This window comes from Aegilops tauschii, chromosome 3 (genome assembly GCF_002575655.3).
Source record: "Aegilops tauschii subsp. strangulata cultivar AL8/78 chromosome 3, Aet v6.0, whole genome shotgun sequence".
NCBI lineage: Eukaryota > Viridiplantae > Streptophyta > Magnoliopsida > Poales > Poaceae > Aegilops > Aegilops tauschii.
Window position 1 is genome coordinate 27,832,047 of NC_053037.3, and position 23,290 is coordinate 27,855,336.

General features: G+C 44.4%; 1 pseudogene; it reads right to left on the bottom strand.

Annotated features, from left to right (window-relative positions):
* LOC120975505 (probable 2-oxoglutarate-dependent dioxygenase AOP1) overlaps window positions 1-21,563 on the bottom strand; it is a 35,782-nt pseudogene extending 14,219 nt beyond the window's left edge.
* Between the last annotated feature and the right edge of the window lie 1,727 nt (window positions 21,564-23,290).

A 23,290-nucleotide genomic window follows, 5' to 3' on the forward strand; every position in this document is an offset into this window, starting at 1 on the left:
ACCGGGACTAAAGGGCCATCTCTCAAACAATACCCCCACCCCCTGTGTATTGCCATTTCAGTTTTGAAAAAATCAAAAGAAAATGATAAAAAATTCAAAAAATAAAATCCTTCGAGATGTAGTTATATTACTGCATCTATTAGTTAGGAAAATTAAAAAACTTAAATTTGGACATGTTTTGCAAAACAATGTCATGAAAATGTAATACGGCTATAACTTTTGCACGATGTCGGAAAAAACGTATAATATATCAAAATGTTCAGCACGAAAATCCGCATCCTTTTTTGATGGCCTAAGGCCAGTTTGCAATTTTTTAGAATCCTCATATTCTAAAAGGAAAACAAGTTATGCTCAAATTTCAGTTTTTTTTAAATTTTGGTTAAATCTGGTCTAACTTTGGTCAAACTACTTATTCAAGAAGTATTAGTGTTACTAAATAATTATTCAAGAATATTAGTGTTACTAAATAATTATTACAGTTTTTTTGAATTTTGGTCAAATCTGGTCAAACTATGGTCAAACTACTTATTCAAGAAATATTAGTGTTACTAAATAATTATAATTTTTTAGAATAATAGTTTCAAACTCAAACGGTGAAACGTGTGACTTCATGCTCAAGCTAAACTCCTGAGGGTTAATAGGATTGACATCTTAATATTGTCACGAAAACAACAAGTGCAGACTTGGAAACGAGGGGGAATAGAACCCGGAAGTTAAGCATGCTCAGGCTGGGGTAGTGAGAGGATGGGTGACCCGCCGGGAAGTGAGATGATTTGGAATGATGAGGGGTGATTAGAGATTAGAGGTTAAATTGAGCAGTGATGAGGGGTGATTAGAGATTAAATTGTAAAATAATTCTGAAATTTGAAAATTAAAAAATTAAAAAAAAATTCAATTTTTTTTTCGTGAAAATACCTTTAGTCCCGGTTGGTGTTACCAACCGGGACTAAAGGTGGAGCTCCAGACAGCGGCCACGTGGAGGGCCTTTAGTCCCGGTTCGTATAAGAACCGGGACTAAAGGGGGGAGGCTTTAATAACGACCCTTTATTCCCGGTTCCAGAACCGGGACTAAAGGCCCTCTAGAATCGGGACAAATGACCCTTTTTTTACTAGTGCTTCTTCCGGTGATCTGCCTCACCTTTGAAATGCTTGTCTTTCTTTCTCAGGAAATGCTTGATCAGAAGAAATTGACGATGTCCAAGGTACACATTCTTCTTACTTTTATCCAAATATATACTCTAGCTCAAAGCCTCATCTAAGAGCAGACATTGCATCCCTTATTTGACTGTCCTGAAAGGTTACTAAGAGCAGGCCAATCATTGATGGTTGCAAAGAACAATGCTCGTAGGTCAAATTCCTGTTGTTTGTGCTCATCCCACACACATACACCTTTTAGATCCCACAACTGTAAAAGTTCTTCAACTAATGGCCTTAGGTACACATCAATGTCGTTGTTGGGTTGCTTAGGGCCTTGAATGAGCACTGGCATCATAATGTACTTCCACCTCATGCACAACCCAGGAGGAAGTTATAGATAGATAGAGTCACAGGCCAGGTGCTATGATTGCTGCTCTGCTCCTCAAAATGATTAAGGCCATCTGCACTTATACCAAACCATAAGTTCCTTGCATCATGTGCAAACTCCGGCCACTTTCTCTTGATTTTTCTCCACTGCGACCCATCAGCGGGTACTCTCAACATCCCGTCTTTCTGACGGTCTTCTTCGTGCCATCGCAACAACTTGGCATGCTCTTTGTTTTGGAACAAACGTTCCAACCATGGTGCTATAGGAGCATACCACATCACCTTGGCAGGAATCCTCTTCCTGGGGAGCTCGCCCTCAACAACACCAGGGTCATCGCGGCTGATCTTATAGCGCAATGCACAACATACCGAGGATGCATTCAAATTCTGGTACTCCTCACCGCGTTAGATGATGAAGTCATTAGGCATGCATGTATCTTCTGCACCTCTAATCCTAGAGGGCAAACATCCTACTTTGCTTCGTACCTACTGTCTGGCAATTCGTTGTCATTTGGAAGCATCATCTTTAACATTTTCAGCAACTTTTCAAATGCCTTGTCAGATAGACCATTCTCTGCCTTCCATTGCAACAATTCCAGTGTGGTACCCAGCTTTTTCTTGTCATCTTCGCAATTTGGGTACAACAATTTCTTGTGATCCTCTAACATGCGCTCCAACTTCAACCTCTCCTTTTCACTTACGCAGTTTCTCTTTGCATCGGCAATGGCCCGACCAGGATCATCAGCGGGCTCATCTGATGCTTCTTCTTCAGCTTCTTCCCCCATTATAGTACCATCGTATTCACGGAACCTAGGCACTAGTAGAAAACAGGGCTTTGGTTCGGGCCTGGCCAGCCCATTAGTCCCGGTTCTGCACGAACCGGGACCCATGGGGGCCATTAGTCCTGGTTCATGAGCCTAGGGGGCCGGACGGGGCCTCGTGGGAATTGGTCCCGGTTCGTCTGGATCCATTTGTCCCGGTTCTAGGCACGAACCGGGACCAATGGGCCGCGCTCCTGGCCCACAACCATTGGTCCCGGTTTGTGACTCAAACCGGGACAGAAGGGGGGGGGGCTTTAGTCCCGGTTCCTGCCACGAACCGGGACAAATAAGTTGCCTATATATACCCCATCGCCGTGGCAGACCACTCCACAATGTTCTGTTTTTTCTAGCCAGCGAGGGGAGGGCATTTGGGTGCTCTAGCTCACCTCCTATGCACATGACGTGTTCGATGAAATTCCCTAGCCACACTAGTTAAGCTTTCCCCTCTCGAAGCTCGACCTCGGAGCTCCATTTTTTCCGAGATTTGTCTAGGTTTAGCGGTCCATCACGCCCCGTCCCCGTCTTCACCGCCGTCGATCGCCCGCGCCGATCTCGTCGCCGGCACCACCGTGGTGAGCCTCTTGTTCTTATCTTCTTTCTGAAAGAAAAAATTTTCTTACTTTAGATAGATACTTGTCTAATTTTCTTACTTTTGACACACATAATTATATATAATGCACGTAGATGAACCGGCAATGGATATACGGTGACAGACACACCTCCGAGTACATTAAGGGCGTGCATAATTTTCTCGAAGTGGCTGAGGCAAACAAGCAGAATGGTTTTATGTGTTGTCCATGCCCTAGATGTGGGAATGCGAAGTCTTACTCTGACCGGAAAATCCTTCACACCCACCTGCTTTACAAGGGTTTCATGGCACACTATAATGTTTGGACGAGGAACGGAGAAATCAGGGTTATGGTGGAAGACAGCGAAGAAGAAGAGGACGATGACAACTATGTCCCCCCTGAGTACGGTGATGCTGCAACGGGGGAAGCTGCTGAAGATCAAGAGGAACCAGACGATGTGCTCGATGATGATGATCTCCGCCGGGTCATTGTCGATGCAAGTACACAATGGGAAAGTCAAGAGGAGAAGCTGAAGTTCGATCGCATGTTAGAGGATCACAAAAAAGGGTTGTACCCCAATTGCGAAGATAGCAACACAAAGCTCGGTACCGTACTGGAATTGCTGCAGTGGAAGGCAGAGAATGCTGTGCCTGACAAAGGATTTGAGAAGCTACTGAAAATATTGAAGAAGAAGCTTCCAAAGGATAATGAATTGCCTGACAGTACGTACGCAACAAAGAAGGTCGTATGCCCTCTAGGATTGGAGGTGCAGAAGATACATGCATGCCCTAATGACTGCATCCTCTACCGCGGTGCGTATGAGGATTTGAACGCCTGCCCGGTATGCGGTGCATTGCGGTATAAGATCAGACGAGATGACCCTGGTGATGTTGACGGTGAGCCCCGCAGGAAGAGGGTTCCTGTGAAGGTGATGTGGTATGCTCCTATAATACCACGGTTGAAATGACTGTTCAGAAACAAAGAGCATGCCAAGTTGATGCGATGGCACAGTGAGGACCGTAAGAAAGACGGGAAGTTGAGAGCACCCTCTGACGGGTCGCAGTGGAGAAAAATCGAGAGACAGTACTAGGCTGAGTTTGCAGGTGACCCAAGGAACGTATGGTTTGGTTTAAGCGCGGATGGCATTAATCCTTTCGGGGAGCAGAGCAGCAATCACAGCACCTGGCCCGTGACTCTATGTATGTATAACCTTCCTCCTTAGATGTGCATGAAGCAGAAGTTCATTATGATGCCAGTTCCCATCCAAGGCCGTAAGCAACACGGCAACGACATTGATGTGTACCTAAGGCCATTAGTTGAAGAAGTTTTACAACTGTGGAATGGAAACGGTGTACGTGTGTGGGATGAGCACAAACAGGCACTACTAGGGAAAAGCCTATACACAGAATCTTACCAGCAGCGCGCTTTAAAATAAGGCGCTGCTGCTAACTAGCAGTAGCGCGTGCGCACAAAATGCGCTTCTGAAATAAATGTATCAGTAGCGCGCCCTGTCTAAGATGCACTACTGCTATAATTGCCACGACACTGCCGCGAGGCTAGTTCTAGCAGCAGCGCGTTAATATGAAGAGCGCTACTGCTACGAATCATAGTAGTAGCGCATTTGCTAAATAACCGCTACAGCTAAGTTTACTAAAAAATTTAGTCCCACCTCGCTCCGTGAAGAGAGTTTGTACCACCTTAAATATGTTACTTCTCAAACTTTCACAAGCACTTGGTCTTCATTGAACTCTATGTGTAGAATTTGTGGGCGCAATATGAGTCTTCACCTGGTCCTAAACTGATGAGGACTCATATTGACAAATCAGATTGTACACAAAAAGATCATTGATGATCAATGTATTTTTGATGTCTATTTTTACATGCTGACACATAGCAGTAGCGCGTTCTTTGTGAAAGGCGCTACTGCTAGGTCGTTTAGCAGTAGCGCCTTTTGCTATAGCGCGCTACTGCTAAGCCATTCCACCCCCACTCTCCTCTATCCGATCCACTCACACTCACACTCACTCGATCTCCCCCTCACCCCCCACGCCGGTCCTCCCCCGTCGCCCCTCCTCCGATCTGCGCCGCCGTCACCTCCTCCTCGTCGCTGGACTCAGTACCGGCCTCCTCCTCCGTCCTACCTCCAGTCGCCGCTGGCCGGCCCCTCCTCGCTCTGCCTTCCTCCTCCGTCCTCCCTCCACTCGCCGCCGGCCGGCCCCTCCTCGCTCCGTCTTCCTCCTCCGTCCTACTCTCTTCTCCCTCGTCGAGTCGCCCCTCCTTCTCCCTCCTCCCTCCTCCATCCACAACCCCTCCTCCCTACTACATTTTGATTTAGTAGACTAGTTGATTTGGTAGGCTAGTTGATTTAGTTGACTTAGAACATTTTGATTTAGTTGATTTAGTATGCTAGTTGATTTAGTTGATTTAGAACATTTTGATTTAGTTGATTTAGTAGGCTAGTTGATTTAGTTGATTTAGAACATTTTGATTTAGTTGATTTAGTATGCTAGTGGATTTAGTAGGCTAGTTGATTTAGTTGATTTAGTATGCACCATTTTATTGTTATTTTTTTTCTGTACATGGATAGGTACATGCTTTTGTTTTTTGTAATAAGTTATTTTTTGGAAAAACGTAGGTGCCAATTGAGTTAAATTTGCCACTTGTTTTTTTAATCAATTATGTTAGGCAATAGGGGCCAAATGAGATGAAATGTCTTGGTAGGTGGTACCCTTATTTGGTAGATATTTGTGAAAGGTTTTTTCGGCAATAGGTGCCACCGAAATGCTTTGTCCATAAAATTGCTTCTCGCGGAAGAACCGAAAATATCACATGACACCGTTTTTCTTTCCTGTGAAGTGAATCATTAATCCTTTGCTCATATTGCTAGGAAAATGGCGCCACCACCACCACCACTATGTCGACTGTGCAAGTCAAGGTGCGCCAGCAGCCTTGCAACTGGCAAGCTGTTCGGCATCTACTTCCAGCCGAGTTTTCGTCATGCGGCGGCAAGAAATTAGATGAAATGTAACAACTATTTTATTTTTAGTGTTGGCATTACTGCATTGTGTCATTTTGCTTTTTTGTACACAGATCGCCCCATGCAATGTGAGGTTGAAATTCAACAAGCTGACAGGAGACACTGTGACATTTCAGGCTCCTGGGGGGCCGTACTCTATGGAGGTCGAGAAAGGACGCAATATGTCGCAGATTGGAGGAGATGGATGGGCCCGTTTCCTTGCCCGCATGCGTCTTACTGGTGGTGAGTTGATCAGCTTCTCCTTCAGAGCAGAAAGACCCAAGCTGGCTGTCATTTATCTCAACCTGGTGGAAGATAATGAAGATGACGAAGATGACGAAGATGATGAAGATAATGACGACCCACTCGATGAAGATGATGAGAACCCACTCCATGAAGCCATCGTAGCTCAAAGAATGAGGCTGAGCGAGTAGGAGGTGTGCAACCTATGGAACATAATTCCGCCACGTGATGACTTTGTCGGGGTGCCATTCGTGACCCGCCTGACAAGTACCATGGTCGATCAGCATGAAATGGTATGTTATACGTACTGACTGTAGTAATTTGATGATATATATATGCTTTATTGTTATACTTACAAATGCAAATTATCCGATGATATGCTTAGTGAATCCGATGATATGCTTAGTGTAGAGTCCAATGATATGCTTTGTGGAATCTAGTCGATGATATGCTTTAGTGTAGAGTCTGATCACATGCTTATTAGTGTAGAATCCAAGGAAGTAGTAATAGTGTAGATAATCCATATATACTTATTAGTAGAATTCATGATTAGTTAGTACAAATGCGTAGTACTGTGTCTTTTGATGGTGTAGAAATCTAGACTTAATAGAAATATATTTGCAAGAGTATGTGCGAGGCTATTTATTAATTGATATGTTTTTCTTATTCAGAAATTGCCAAAGAACCTATCTGTGAGTTGTGGTATCGAGCCTGATGAAGAAGGCTCAGCTGGACTACGCCTTACCGCAAGGGGCTCCGTCACCACCTGTACTTACCGCATGGACATAGACGGTCGCACACACTTAAACTCGGTTGGGTGGAAGAGATTCCTCGTTGGCAAGAATCTTCGTGTTGGACAGGCCATCCTAATTACTATCAGGAACACCCACCACCCAGGCTTGAGGATGATGATCATCGTCGATATCATCTAGAACTACATATGTGTGTGTGTGTGTGGCTATATCATCTAGAACTACATATGATGATCATGTCGATATCATGTAGAACTAAATATGATGATCGTCCTCGATATCATCTAGAACTACATATGATGATCACCTTGTACTGCTTGAGGATGCATGTTGAGTATATATGAAATTGTTATCTAGTACTCCCTCCGTTCCAAATTACTCATTGTAGTTTTAGTTCAAATTTGAACTAAAACCACGAGGAGTAATTTGGAACCGAGGGAGTACTACCTAATACCTATAATGCTTTATGAAATTGATATCTAGTAGTACCTAGTATCTGGAAATTGCAGTTTATTGAAGCTGAAACGGTGTAGGAAGCGGGGAAAATGATGAAAGATATAGCAGTAGCGCGGGGCCAGGAAATCGCTACAGCTAATTAATAGTAGCGCGCTCCGGAAATGCGATGTTGTTATAGTCCATAGTAGTAGCGCGGGTACAGACCGCGCTACTACTAACAGTTAGCTATAGCGCCTTATTGGTTGCGCGGCTGCCCGCGCTGCTGATAGCCTCAAAACCCGCGCTACTACTAGGGTTTTCCCTACTAGTGAGGAGGAATTTAACCTGCACGCGTCGCTGTTTGTAACCATCAACGATTGGCCCGCTCTCAGTAACCTGTCAGGACAGACAAACAAGGGATACCACGCATGCACGCACTGTTTAGCTGACACCGAAAGTATATACCTAGACAAATGCAGGAAGAATGTGTACCTGGGTCATCGTCGATTTCTTCCGGCCAACCATCAATGTCAAAAGAAAGGCAAGCATTTCACAGGCGAGGCAGATCACCGGAAGAAGCCCGCCATGCGTAGCGGTGATCACGTACTTGCTATGGTCAATGATTTACACGTAATCTTTGGAAAGGGTCCCGACGGTCTAGCTTTTCCGAATGAAGCTGAGGGACGCTCACCCATGTGGAAGAAGAAATCTATATTTTGGGACCTACCCTACTGGAAAGACCTAGAGATGCGCTCATCAATCGACGTGATGCACGTGACGAAGAACCTTTGCGTGAACCTGCTAGGCTTCTTGGGCGTGTATGGGAAGACAAAAGATACAACTGAGGCATGGGAGGACCTGCAACATTTGCACGAAAAATACGGCATGCCTCCAAAGCAGTATGAAGGTCCTGCCAGCTACGCTCTTACCAAAGAAGAGAAGGAAATCTTCTTTGAATGCCTGCTCAGTATGAAGGTCCCGACTGGCTTCTCGTCGAATATAAAGGGAATAATAAATATGCCAGAGAAAAAGTTCCAGAACCTAAAGTCTCATGACTGCCACGTGATTATGACGCAGCTGCTTCCGGTTGCATTGAGGGGGCTTCTACCGGAAAATGTCTGATTAGCCATTGTGAAGCTATGTGCATTCCTCAATGCAATCTCTCAGAAGGTGATCGATCCAGAAATCATACCAAGGCTAAGGAGTGATGTGGCGCAATGTCTTGTCAGTTTCGAGCTGGTGTTCCCACCATCCTTCTTCAATATCATGACGCACGTCCTAGTTCATCTAGTCGACGAGATTGTCATTCTGGGCCCCGTATTTCTACACAATATGTACCCCTTTGAGAGGTTCGTGGGAGTCCTAAAGAAATATGTCTGTAACCGTGCTAGGCCAGAAGGAAGCATCTCCATGGGCCATCAAATAGAGGATGTCATTGGGTTTTGTGTTTACTTCATTCCTGGCCTTAACAAGATAGGTCTCCCTAAATCGCGGTATGAGGGGAGACTGACTGGAAAAGGCACGCTTGGAGGGGACTCAATAATATGCAGGGACGGGCATTCTTGGTCTCAAGCACACTACACAGTTCTACAGAACTCTACCTTGGTGACCCCGTATGTCGATGAACACAAGAACAGTCTGCGCTCCAAACACCCGGAGCAGTGCGACGACTGGATTATATGTGAACACATCAGGACTTTCAGCAGGTGGTTGGAAACACGTCTCAGAGGTGACAACATTGTTTGTGATGAGCTGTACTCGTTGTCCAGGGGACCATCTTTGACTGTATTGACTTACAAAGGATACGAGATAAATGAGAATACATTTTACACGATCGCCCAAGATCAAAAGAGCACCAACCAAAATAGCGGTGTCCGCTTTGATGCAGCAACCAGGAGGGGAAAGGACACATATTATGGTTACATAGTGGACATATGGGAACTTGACTTTGGACATGATTTTAAAGTCCCTTTGTTTAAGTGCAAATGGGTCAATCTGTCAGGAGGCGGGGTACAGGTAGACCCACAGTACGGAATGACAACAGTGGATCTGAACAATCTTGGGTACACTGACGAACCGTTCGTCCTAGCCAATGATGTGGCACAGGTTACCTATGTGAAGGACATGTCTACCAAACCAAGAAAAAGAAAAGATAAGGAAGCGAATACATCATACGATGAGCCAAAGCGCAACATAGTTCTTTCAGGAAAAAGGGACATCGTGGGAGTGGAGGGCAAGACAGACATGTCTGAAGATTATGAAAAGTTTCATGAAATTCCTCCCTTCAAAGTCAAGGCTGACCCAAGCATCCTGATAAACGATGAAGATTATCCATGGTTACGGCGCAATAAAGAAAGGACACAAGCGAAGCAAAAGTGAAGACTTTCTCGCCACAACTATTATGATGATACCATGCCAACTTTCAAACTTTTCGTAGTTCATTTGAAATGCCTGTTGTAACAGACGAGTTTCCGTATGAAACCCTGATATCTAGAAACAGATTGTCCGTTTTGTACACGAAGTGCATATCAACTTTCTTGCACATGCTATGTGGATGAAATGATGATACCATGCCAACTTTCAACCTTTTCAGAGTTCATTTGAAATGCTTTTCAATTTCAGGGTCTTATAGCTCAAAATAATCAGTAAATGCATGAAAAATAACAAATGAAGTCAGAAAGGGTTGAAAATTGATGATGTGGCTTTGAATGGTGCATTTTGAACAAATTAAAAAGTCTGGAGTTCAACTAAGTTAAAAAAAATAAATCCCTTTGTAACAGACGAGTTTCCGTATGAAATCCTGATACTTCGAAAGAGATTGTCCGTTTTGTACACGAAGTGCATCCAGTTTTTGTCGTAACCCTCTCAACTTTCTTCCAGATGCTGTGTGGATGAAATGATGATACCATGCCAACTTTCAACCTTTTCAGAGTTCATTTGAAATGCTTTTCAATTTCAGGGTCTTCTAGCTCGAAATAATCAGTAAATGCATGTAAAATAACAAATGAAGTCAGAAAGGGTTGAAATTGATGATGTGGCTTTGAATGGTGCATGTTGAACACACAAAAAGTTAGGAGTTCAAATAATTTTTAAAAAATGAAATCTCTTTGTAATAGACGAGTTTCCGTATGAAATCCTGATACTTCGAAAGAGATTGTCCGTTTTGTACACGAAGTGCATCTAGTATTTGCCGTAACCCTCTCCACTTTCTTGCACATGCTATGTGGATGAAATGATTATACCATGCCAACTTTCAACTTTTTCAGAGTTCATTTGAAATGCTTTTCAATTTCAGGGTCTTATAGCTCAAAATAATCAGTAAATGCATGAAAAATAACAAATGAAGTCAGAAAGGGTTGAAAATTGATGATGTGGCTTTGAACGGTGCATTTTGAACAAATTGAAAAGTCGGGAGTTCAACTAAGTTAAAAAAAATTAAATCCCTTTGTAACAGACGAGTTTCCGTATGAAATCCTGATACTTTAAAAGAGATTGTCCGTTTTGTACACGAAGTGCATCCAGTTTTTGCCGTAACCCTCTCAACTTTCTTCCACATGCTGTGTGGATGAAATGATGATACCATGCCAACTTTCAACCTTTTGAGAGTTCATTTGAAATGCTTTTCAATTTCAGGGTCTTCTAGCTCAAAATAATCAGTAAATGCATGAAAAATAACAAATGAAGTCAGAAGGGGATGAAAATTGATGATGTAAGTAGAAACCAAATAAAATAAAATAAACTTTAATAAAATATATAAGTAGAAATAAAATAAAATAAAATAAAATAACATAAATAAAATTTATGGACCTAAAATTACCAAAGTATTTTTTGCTCAAAACATTATACGCAAAAATAATTTTCCTGAAATAAATAAAATAGCAACAGTAAGTATTTTGTTGTAAGTAGAAACAAAATAAAATAAATAAAGCAAAAAAGAAAAGAAAAAACTGGGAAAAAATAAAAAAATGCCACCTACTGGGCCACCACGGCCTGAATACGACTAGAAACCCATCCATGGGCCAGGATTCAGGCCCGCAGAAGGCCCAGCAGGTCCATAGGCATAGCAGTGCGAGATTAGGCCCAGAGGCCTGCAGTTTAGTGGAGTTCAATGGAGATGGCAGGGCAGGGCTTATAAACAGGTCCTGCCGCTCCTCGGCTAGCGAGGTGGGACTAAACATCCCACCGCACCGTGACTTTGGCAGGCGCAGGACATTGGTCCCAGTTGGTGCCACGAACCGGGACCAGTGCCCCCCTTTGGTCCCGGTTAGTGGCACCAACCGGGACCAATGTCCACCCTTTAGTCCCGGTCGGTGCCACCAACCGGGACCAAAGGCCTCTGCTTCCCGCCCTTTGGGCTGCTGAAAAGAGACCTTTGGTCCGGGTTGGTGGTACCAACCGGGACTAAAGGGGGTCATTGGTCCCGGTTGCTGCCACGAACCGGGACCAATTCGCTGTGTATATAAGCAGGACTTGTGAAATTTTCGATTCAGTTGTTCTTCCCACTGCCCCGAGGCCGTCGCAGCGCGCTCCCCTGCCCCGACGTCATCGTTGCGCCGCCGCCCCCTACCTGGACGCCGTCGCCGTGTGACGCCCCTGCCCCGACGCCGTCGCCGCGCCGCGTAGCCGGGCGCGCCCCTGCCCCGACGCCGTCGGCGCGCCGCCACGCGCCGTCTCACCGCCCCGGTCCGTGCCGCCCCTGCCCCGTCGCCGTCGCCGACGCCGCCCCTGCCCTGCCCCCCCCCCCCCCCCCCGCGCCGCCGCCTTGGACGCGGCCGCCGTATGCATATATGTTTTTTTGCATATATGTTGATGTATAATGTAATGTTGGTGTATGGATATATGTGTATGCATATATGTTTTTTTTTGTTCATAGATTTTTTTGGGGATATTATATTGTTGAATATGCAAATGTTTGTATGTTCATATGCAAAGAATATGTCAATTTATTTCATAGATTTTTTATGATTTTTTCTGTTGTAATTTTGTTCGTAGAATTTTTATGATTTTTTTCTGTTGTAATTTTGTTCATAGAATTTTTATTTTGTTCATAGAATTTTTATGATTTTATCTGTTGTAATTTTGTTCATAGAATTTTTATGATTTTTTTGTTCATAGAATTTTCTTAGTCAATTTATGTATATGTTCATATTGTGTATGTATAGGAAAATTGTGTATGATCAAATTCATTTATGTATATGTTCATATTGAGAAGAAAAAGCAGGAGAGGAAAAAGGAAAATACGAAGAGGAAGAAGAAGAAGAAGAAGAAGAAGAGAGGAAGAAGAGGAGAAATAAATAAGAAGATGAAAAAGAAGAAAAAAAAGAGGAGAAGAAGAAAAAATAGAATAATATATTATTCTATTTTTCCTTCTTCTCCTCTATTCCTTTCTTCTTCTCCTCTTTTTTTTATTCTATTATTTCTTCTTCTCCTCTATTCCTTTCTTCTTCTCCTCTATTGTTTTCTTTTTTTTCTTCAATCTTCTCCTCTATTCCTTTCTTCTTCTCCTCTTTTTTTTCTTCTTCTTCCTCTTCTTTTTTTATCGGGTATGTCGTTGTCGATATACCCCCTCCCCGATAACTTCGACATGAGGGGGGGGGGGAGGTCGATATATAATAGAACTAGTTAAACTAGTTTATTTTTAGTAAGTACTACTTTATTTTATTTATAGTAAGTGCTTAGTAGTTGAAATAGTTGATTTAATAAAACTACTTTATTTTACTATATATAGAAGTAGTTTATTTTTAGTAAGTACAACTTTATTTTATTTATAGTAAGTGCTTAGTAGTTGAACTAGTTGATTTAATAAAACTACTTTATTTTACTATATATAGAAGTAGTTTATTTTTAGCAAGAAAATTAATAGAACTAGTTTATTTTTTTAGTTCAAGAAATTATTCCCGCATCGACGTCGACGATGCCTATCCCGCATCCTCGTCGTCGACTCGGCGGAGGAGGCCGGCTTGATCAGAGGGGCCATGTCCGGGACTGGGCTCCGCCGGGCTGGTATTGGGAGGTGCTGCCTTCCGAGGGGCATAGGTTGGTGAGGAGCCAGCCCGTCGTTGACCCGATCCTTGTTTGGTGGCGGTCGTGTGGGCCAGTGATGGTGCCGAGGCTTCTGGACACCGCGGAGGTGGTACGTCACCGTGTCAGCGAGGAGGACGAGCACGTCCGTCGCTACATGGTTGCGTTGGAGGCCAGGTTCGACAATACCTGGCAGGTTCTTCAGGGATCTCACTGGAGCTATGATCCTGTGATGGTTCCTTCTCTTTCGGTGTCCACCGCCCGCGCCGATACCCATCGGGCGCTACGGTTCTAGCCGTGTTAGCGATGCCATATGTATGATAGTATTCGAGGTGTATTAGTGATAATATTCAACGATGTACGGACGCAAGAGATGATGTAGTTTTGCTTATAATTGAATGCATGCTAATTTGAATACTACTTTATTTTACGATTTGGTTTTGCTTATTGAATGCAAGAGATGATGTACTTCTACTTTGAATGCTAAAATTGGAGAGCACTATGCATGGCGTATGCATTTGATTAGTTGATAGCTTATAGGGTTTTTGGTTTTGCAGAAATCTAGGAGCCCCCTCCATCATCCCCGCCGTCGTCCCCGTCACCGACCCCCCTGATCTGACATCGAGGTGAGACCAGCCAAATCTCCATGTACATTTCCGCCGACAAATTTCAGGCGCTCGATATGTCCTTTTTTAAAAAGATAATTAAACGATATTTCGGGTTGACTTTAAGTCTATCGAGTCTCCACCATATATGAGAGGACGAAGAATCCCGACGGTTGTCGTGGGGGTAGCTTCTCCTTCGTTCCCGTGTGCTAGACAATTTGGTGTACTGCACTCGGGACCGAAAGGAGGAGCTACCATCATCGACGGTCGCAAATGTCAGAGAGGAATCAGTGAGCGAGAGTCTCCAACCATATATATATGAGAGGACGAAGAATCCCGACTGTTGTCGTGGGGGTAGCTTCTCCTTCATTCCCGTGTGCTAGACAATTTGGTGTAATGCACTCGGGAATGAAAGGAGGAGCTACCATCACCGACGGCCGAATATGTACACCACGTGAGGTGAGAGTTTTCAAGAAAAGACTCGACAGACCGATAGTCAAACCGTGATGAATAATAATGATCTAACTTAGGTTTTTTAGTACATATATTTAATTGTAGATGTTTAATATTTGAATTATGAACATAGGAAATGTCGTACTCGGACGACGAAAGTCTCCCGGGGGAGTGCGACTGGTGCCACGACGACCGAGGTCTATGCGACAGGCCTCACCTAGACGAAGATCGGCGCTTCAACATTAAGCTCGAGGAGACCTTCGATGTTGAAACGGTACGCAACGACGTCAAGTGTTTTTTTCGTAATTAAGCAAGACTTCAACTATTTCAATGTGTAATTTTCATCTTTTACAATTCGACTAGCTTATCCCATGCCATGCAAGACGCTATGTCTTGGAGAGGATGGGTTTTGAAGACCATGAAAGTATGGAAACAAAGAAAATTCACCTAAGGACCCATCATGGTATGGATTTCAAAGTAAAACTGTACAATTCTGAGAGCGTAACCCATTTTGGTTGCAAAAAATGGGAAGCACTTTGCAAGATGTATGGTTTTCATGAGGATATGCTTGTCACCATGGATCTTGGTGATCCTGAAATCAAGAAAGACAATATGGACATTTGGGTCCTTGTTGATACGCCTCCAATTCTACCGCTACGTGAGTTTCTCAAACATAGTTATTAACTTATTTATATTGTTTATTTCAAAATAGTTGACAGCTTATTTCCATTGACAGCTTATTTTCATTCTTCAAAGAATGTGCGGAAGATGGTAGACAAAACCCACTACACCGATGGCTCCGAAATAACTTATCAGGAGAAAAATCATCTGATCGGATTTTGTACTGATATTGAGAATTACAATATCTACAATCAAACTCCTCAACATTATGGTCAATACGTGCCACTAGTTCATGTGTTGAACCACGGTATACCCTGGTAAGATTTTTTACTATTACGACATCCGTGCATCTTTTGCATACTTCTAAAACTAGTACATCATTGCTAACTATGAAGTTATTACTATGTTTTTCAACAGAGAATCCTAACGGATTGTGTGCCTCATTTGATGTATCAGAATGGTAGCCTTGATGTTTTGAACATACATCCAGGTCATCCTACGAATCTCAACTGTCCATACCGGATTTCTAAAAGAAGTGGAGACATGCTAATCAAAGAATGAAAAAAATGTATGGACAGTCGTAAGGAGGTTCTTGGAAGCAAAAGGAAGTGAAGCGCAAGAATTGGAGACAGGATGATCTCCATTCTCCATAATGGAGAGTCAGGGTCTATATTGTTTTATGCTATTTTACCTTAAAGAGGGTATTTAGGTCCTACCTAATACTGATGATCATGTGCGAAGAACAATTAAGTAGGGTTGGTTCGATGACTATGAGGATGATGATCATATGACTTGTTATTAATAACGAGTAAAAGTTGTATGATGATGATTAGTAGGACTTGCTATTATGATGATGCATGATGCGAGCATGAAGAGTTATTATATATCAGCGGGTGAAATGAACATGGATTGGATTGAAGTGAAGGAAACATGCATGTGGTGCATGTCGAAAGTAGTACAATCCAAACTTGAGAAGGTTAGGATTAGTATTAGTTTCGACATGCACCACATGTTGCCTTCACTTCAATCTAAGTCATGTTTAGGCATAGCAGTAGTGTTGATAAACCAAGCACGGAGATATAAGAGAGGACACTTCTCTCTATTAGCTAGCTAACAACCTAAATTAACCCCCAAAACCCCTAAACCAGCCCCTTTAAAAAAACAAAAACCTCAGCTCCTGCCAGCTACTGACGCGTGGATGCCTTTTGGTCCCGGTTGGTGTCACCAACCGCGACCAAAGGCCCTCCTGCCTGGGCTCGCCGCAGCGGCCACGTGGAGGCCCATCTGTCCTGGTTCGTGTAAGAACCGGGACTAAAGGCCTAGGGCATTAGTGAAGGCCCTTACGAATCGGGACAAATGGCCCTTTTTCTACTAGTGAGGATAGTTGTCATCAACCTCTTCTTCTCCATTCTCTTCCATTAGAACCCCTCTTTCTTCATGCTTGGTCCAACAGTTATAGACAGACATGAAACCGGACGTAAACTGGTGGACGTGAATGACTTTTGAGCTAGAGTAATTCCTATCATTCTTACAGACGCCACATGGACAACACATAAAACCATCCCGCTGGTTTGCCTCAGCCGCATGCAGAAAACTATGCACGTCATTAATGAACTGGGGGAGCGTCGGTCATCGTACATACATAAAGTTCATACACACTTATTCTCATAAAACAACATACAACTATCTAGCTAAAGCATTTAAATGCAACAACAAATGGGATCAAAATCACAACTAAGGTAATAATTGACCCAACAACATAATGATACCAAGCCTCTTTATTAACGGCATATTTTAATCTTTCTAATCTTCAAGCGCATTGCATGCATCTTGATCTTGTGATCATCGACGACATCGGCAACATACAACTCCAATTTCATCTTCTCTTCTTGAATTCTTTTCAAATTTTCTTTCAAATACTCATTTTTTTCACATAAATTTAACTTCTGGACAAGAGGGTCGGTTGCAATTTCGGGTTGACATACCTCCTAGATAAAAATAACTATGTCAACTTGATGGGCACAATTGTCATAAACACGAAATGCAACAAATAGTTATAAAACATATTATACCACATCCTAATCATAAACCGGACGAGGGCCGACGGGGATGGATATCAAAACCATGACACTCCATATAAGAAACAGTCATACAAGTAAGAAAATTATACAAGCAACTATCTAAATCATACAAATAAGATTTTTTTCCCACAAAATGGATAAGTACAAGAGCCTCACCAAGGTGGTGCCGGCGACTGGACGGCACGGATGATCGACGGCGGTCAGGATGGGAAGGCACTAGGTAAACCACAACTACACATATGCAAACTAAGAAATTAATTTGAGCTCATATTGCATACAAATCAAATAAACTACCACATAATTACTCCCAAACCAAAATCCACGAATAACGCTACATATAGAGCATGAAACGAGCAGTGAGAGATGAAAGAACAAAGTTGCTAACATTTTAAACACTTGGATAGATGTGGCGCCTCAAATCTTGACAAATCTTGGCAACAATGAAGGATGAGCTCGAGCTAGGGGAAGAACAGATAGGAAAGAAAGGAGAAAAAAGAGAGCTGGACGAAGCAGGGGTTTATATAGGAATGTCTTTAGTCCCGGTTTGTATCCCAGTCTAACACCAGCCTGCCATCATCTCTTTAGTCCCGGTTGGTATATCCAACCGGGACTAGAGGTCACAAACGAACCGGTACTAAACATGGCCGTGACATCGTCCGCTCGTAGCCTTTGGGACTGGGACTAATGGTCCCATTAGTCCCCGGCCAAAATCATGCCGGGCCTATTGCTCTGTTTTCTACTAGTGGTAGTGGATCTTTTGTCTCTACTATCAAGACATGTAACCATCAGCGGGTGAGCTATAGGATAGCTTGCACCTCACCGGGCAAAACAATATTTTTTGTCATTTTTTGCAACACCAACTCGGGCCACTTGTTTAACGTTCTAGTTTCGGCTAGTAACACTTCAGAAAAAAAAATTATTAGCCTAGTACACCGGTAGTATATATCTGTTTTATTTTTATGGGAGCGCTTAGAACTCATTTCGATGAGATATAGTTTGGTCTCATTCATTACGTGATATCATGTCCTCTGTTGTCCGCAACTTGTTTTTTTTCTTTTGAGTTCATGTCGGCTAGGGATTTTTCCTTATCTGAATCCCCACCTCTAGCTCCAACCGCGTCGAGGATCGGCAGTCTTGCAACCCAAATCCGTACGGATAAGCACACCGAGCAGGGGACGATGCTACAAGGTGCCCCGATACAGATCAGGCACCTCCAGGCGAGTCCGACCGTCGAGCACCCGCAGTGTCCCAATCCACCGGATGGATCAGACGGGACGGCCAGATCCAATCCAGGAGCTCGCCCCGTATCCATGCGTAGGCGCAGAGCTCCTCTGAGCGGCCGGACGGATCAGGCGGATCCCATCTAGGCACCCACGTGAGCGCGGCAAGCTCCCTACCGCCACTTTCCTTGGCTGCGTCCAGGGCTTGCCCGACGCCAGCCTCTGACAGCGGCGATGAAGGGATATCCCTGATCTACTACTAGTAGTATAGCAAGACGTCTAAGCCAATATGTGATTTAGCCGTGTCTTAGTGGAATACCTAGTAATTATTTTGCAACATATTTGGTGTCTAGAATAAAATTCCATACGTTTGGTCTCACTTTTCAATTGTGTCGGATTCTGGTTGGAAGGCATGCAACCAATGAGAGCACATGGCGCAGTCAATATATGGCTTTATCATACTCGCAAAAAATAAAAAATATGACTTTATCACGCATACAGATGAAAAGGAAAATCAAAGCTGGTTAGGAAAGAGAACCCAATGTGCTAACACATTACAAGAAGTGCACACAAGCCATGTAGCGTCACATATACTCGATCGATAAATATCGACCTCCCGAGAGTCTTGGTTCCAAGCCCAATTTCTGTGTCAATATGAACATATATCGTCCATATGCATCCCGCCATGTAGGGAGTGGAAAGCTTTCGTCATATTTAGTTAGTTACACGAACTGCGTAGGCTTGAAAGGCACCAGGAATTGTCTAACGACAAAGGGGTACAATGGGTTAACCTGTTTTATCTCTCCGACCTGACCTTGTAACCAACATGGCGATTGGCCCCGGCGGAAGAGACCTTCGCTGTCCAGCACTTGAGCTACACGAGTGTAACTCTCTGGCCGGATTTACTCACATCCCGACATGAGGCTGCAATCGCGAAAGAGAGGGCGGTACCGTGAACATCTTACTGACCACGAAGGTGTAGGTCGTTGGATCTGGCGGCACGGCGAGCCAGCTCCCGTCCCTGGCCCTCACCTCGAGTCCCTGCGCCTGCATTGCATGGAAACACCAGTCTCATTGTGAGCCGCAGAGCAGAACCGTGTGGCCGAGCGCTCCCGGACGCCAATGCCTTGAGGATCATCCCCTCCACCGTTCGCTGCAGCTCGTGTTAGAATTATTATGGGCTTGGCCCATCTGAATTTTCAAAAAGTTCCAAATAAATTTCAAAGGCCCATGAACAGATGGCAATTGGAGGTGCAAATTTTAGTCCCGCCCCGAGAATGCTGGTGTGAAACCAATTTGAATAATGGACTTTTCCCACTCCACTAAGAGAACACAACACGCTTGCGCTCACATCGCCTCATCGCGCCGGGCATCGGTTTCTTGACGATAACGCGTGGGTTCTCTGATATATATGACTCACCTACCACCGCCAAATACTCCGACGAGCGGGAGAGCAGGTCTTTGGAATCATTCCTCCCATTCGTTGGTCTCGACTAAAGGTTTTGGGAAGTGCCACGCAACAGCTCACGTTCGTCAACACGGGTCGTCTTCCTTCGAAGTCAGGCAACATCGTGTGTCGTCGTCTCCGCCACAGTCTGCTTGACCAGTCTTCACCACTGTTGTCATCGACAGAGTAAATTGATGAAAACCACTACATTTGTGGTTAGGGTAATGGTTTACCACCATTTTTACCGAAAATCACAAAAGACCACCAACTCCGCATTATGAGTAACAAAACACATTGATTCAGAAATGAGTTGTGTCCAATAACAAACCTGACGGGCATGACCCATCTGTTGGGATAATGTGGCAAAAACTAGTCCTAGTCAATGTGTTGACTTGTGGACGTGGACGGGGTCCCACTGGTCAGTCACACACGTTATTTCCCCTCTTCTCCGTCTTCCTCCCGGCCTCCTCGTCTCCGGTCAGTCCGGACGTTTGGGCCAGCTATGGGGAGCCTGGTTGGGTATGAAATTTCCGTCCGTCGCTGACCAGGCAGTCCGCCCAAACGTTTGGGGCGGGCAGGGGGGGGGGGGTCCTGTTGTGGATGCTCTTAAGCACCAAGGGGGAAGCACATGGCTAAAATACAAGAATAGGTGACCTTTTTTATGTCCGTCTGAATCGTTTCAAAAAAAGGTCCATCTGAATCGCTTATGACATACTCAATATATGGTTTTACTACATATAAAGGTGAACATAACATATGAAAATCGACTAGCGAAGAGTACCCCATGTGCTGAAATAATGTGGTGGGCCAGCGAGACACCTTCATGTCTCCCTAATTGATAAATATCAATCTCTCTAGAGCCTCTCAGTTCTATTTGCAGTTCCCTCTAGCAAGATGGATAGAGATCTGTCCACAAATCCGAAGAGTGAAAAGTGTTTATCAAATTCATACGCATAGAATCGTGTAGATTTGAAAGGCATCGGGAACACATTGTTCAGCAGTTGGACTAACTCAGTTAACCAGATTTATCTGTACAACCTCACCTAGTGGAGAGGATGGCGTTTGGCCTGCACATGAAGAGACCTTTATGGGCCAGCAGCTGCGGTAAACAAGTACAGTCCCGCCTTATGGTTCTGTAAAACTTTGTGATCCGAACCTCCACTTGCTAGAGTAGTACACCTACTTTGTTTGGATTGCACTTATTGGACACCGAAATCATTTTGCTCTGTTGCGGAAGGCAACTACTGCTGCTGATTCCAACCAATATGTAACGTACTCCTAGATAAGAAACTCTTATCTAAGCTTATACCAACTGAGATGTAACCGATGTAGGCTTCCTCCTCTGATCATACGGAACTGCATGCGACCATTCTAACAGTAGGACCGCAAGAGAAGGGCTCTTGTCTTACAGTGAACTTCTCTCGCCGGCCACGAAGCTGAAGGTCGCCCGATGGTGATCGGGCGGCACGCCAAGCCAGCTCCCGTTCGCGTCACCTTGAGGCCCTCCACCTCGTGCTGGATGATCATGGTGATCACATTGTCGTTGCGGTCCGCCTGTATGGGCACGCGAGACACGCCGGTCTCTGCGTTTGGTGGCATGCTGTAGCGCGACAGTCGGAAGACGCGGGCGAGCACGCCCATGTGCGCGTCCATGGGCTCCTCCTGGACGCCAAGGCCCTCGATGACCATTCTCTCCGCCGTCCGCTATAGCTCGAAGGCGTCCCTGGCCGCCGACACGATACTGTCGCTGCACATACACGGATGGACATGGTCACGGGCTCACGGCAAGGAAGTCAGAATGGATCGTAGCCTTGGTTGGCCTCCCGTGGCAGAGGCGTTCCGCTGCTTGGCCTTCTAGGTGCAGGGGGAGGGCAGCCAACGAGCGCCGGAGTCCTGGTCTTTTGTTCTGGTCGAGCGAGTCGTGCGGCTGCATGCACGCAGCAGACGCAGTTGCCGCCTCCCGGGCTTGCTCCCAGCTTGGCCGGCCAGGCTCCAGCCTGCGGACGTCCACCTTGGTGACCTCCATTGGCTGCTGTTGCTCTGAGCCGTCGCTCCAACCGTTCGGGTTGGCTTCTCAAAGGAAGCAGTATGCATGTGTGATGTGATACATGCTGGATCTTTGCTTTAAATCTAGCTATAAAAGTCAGCGGATGAGCTGTTGGACAAGGACTGTTAATCACTTCACAATACAAACTCGTGTCACTTGTTTATGCTAACTGTATCAGTGTATCACCGAGTACAGTCTCTTAAGAAAATCACTATTTAAATTTGAACTCTGCAATGTTCATAGTAGTCTGCTAAACGCATAAGGTTTATCTCTTGGATTTTTTTTCTTTGTGCTTAGATTCAATTTTTTCTTAACACAGTACAAACGCAAGGGAACATCTCCTCCTACTGATTGCGCATCGCCGGAAATCCTGAAATAAATTCAGAAATAAATGCGAGCACCAGGACTTGAACCCTGGTGGGCTGGGGATACCACAGTCCCTCTAACCATCCAACCACAGGTTGGTTCGCGTGCTTAGATGCAATTGAGTAGCGGACAATCAATGGGGAAGAAAATGAGGCAGAGGACAATTTTTATTTTTTTGTGATTGTGAGCAAATAGAGTGGCTTGATGCGTTCAATTAAATTCAACTACAAACTTACAGATATTTTGCAAAAGAAGTTGTTTTTCACTTACTAGGTTATGAACTATCTGCAATTTTGAATAGAGCTAAGAAAGTTGTCACGCTTGGAGGTTTGGTACCACATTTGATAGGGGGGTGGGGGGGGGGGGGGGGGGGGGTTAGTCGCAATTTGCTTCTCAAACTTTGCTCTTTCTACATAATGAGATGGAGTCTATTACTGGATTCTTATTCATTCGCTATTCCGCGGCATGAGTGGGGTGTGGGGCGTGCATGTGAGGGCACACGCGTGTGTGGGTGGATAGGTGTGCATGTGCACTTGCGCGCATCTATGGTGGAATACGTAGCAATAATTTTCTCAATGTGTTTGACGTCTAGACTAAAATTCCAGAGGTTTGTTCTCACTTTCCTATTGTGCCGGGTTATGCTTTGAAGGCATGCAACAGAGGAGAGCATATATATGGAAAAATCAATATATGGTTTTATCACACACACAGATAAGGATAGAAAATCAAAGTTGGATAGACAAGAGCATCCCATGTGCTAACATGGTACTAGAAGCGCACACAAGCCATGTAATGCGGTGGGCCAGCAACACCTCCATGTCACACATACTCAACAAACAAATATTGGTCTACCCGAGCCTCTTAGTTCCAGTTCCAGTTTTCTGTGGCAATGATGAACATAGATAGTCCATATATCCAGAGCCTGGAAAGCATCCGCTATATATTACACAATTTGCGTAGGCTTGAAAGGCATAAGGAACCATTTTACGATAAAGGGAAGAACTGGGTTAATCGGTTTTATCTCTTCGACCTTACGCTGTGAAGGACAAGGCAATTGGCCTGGGCAGAA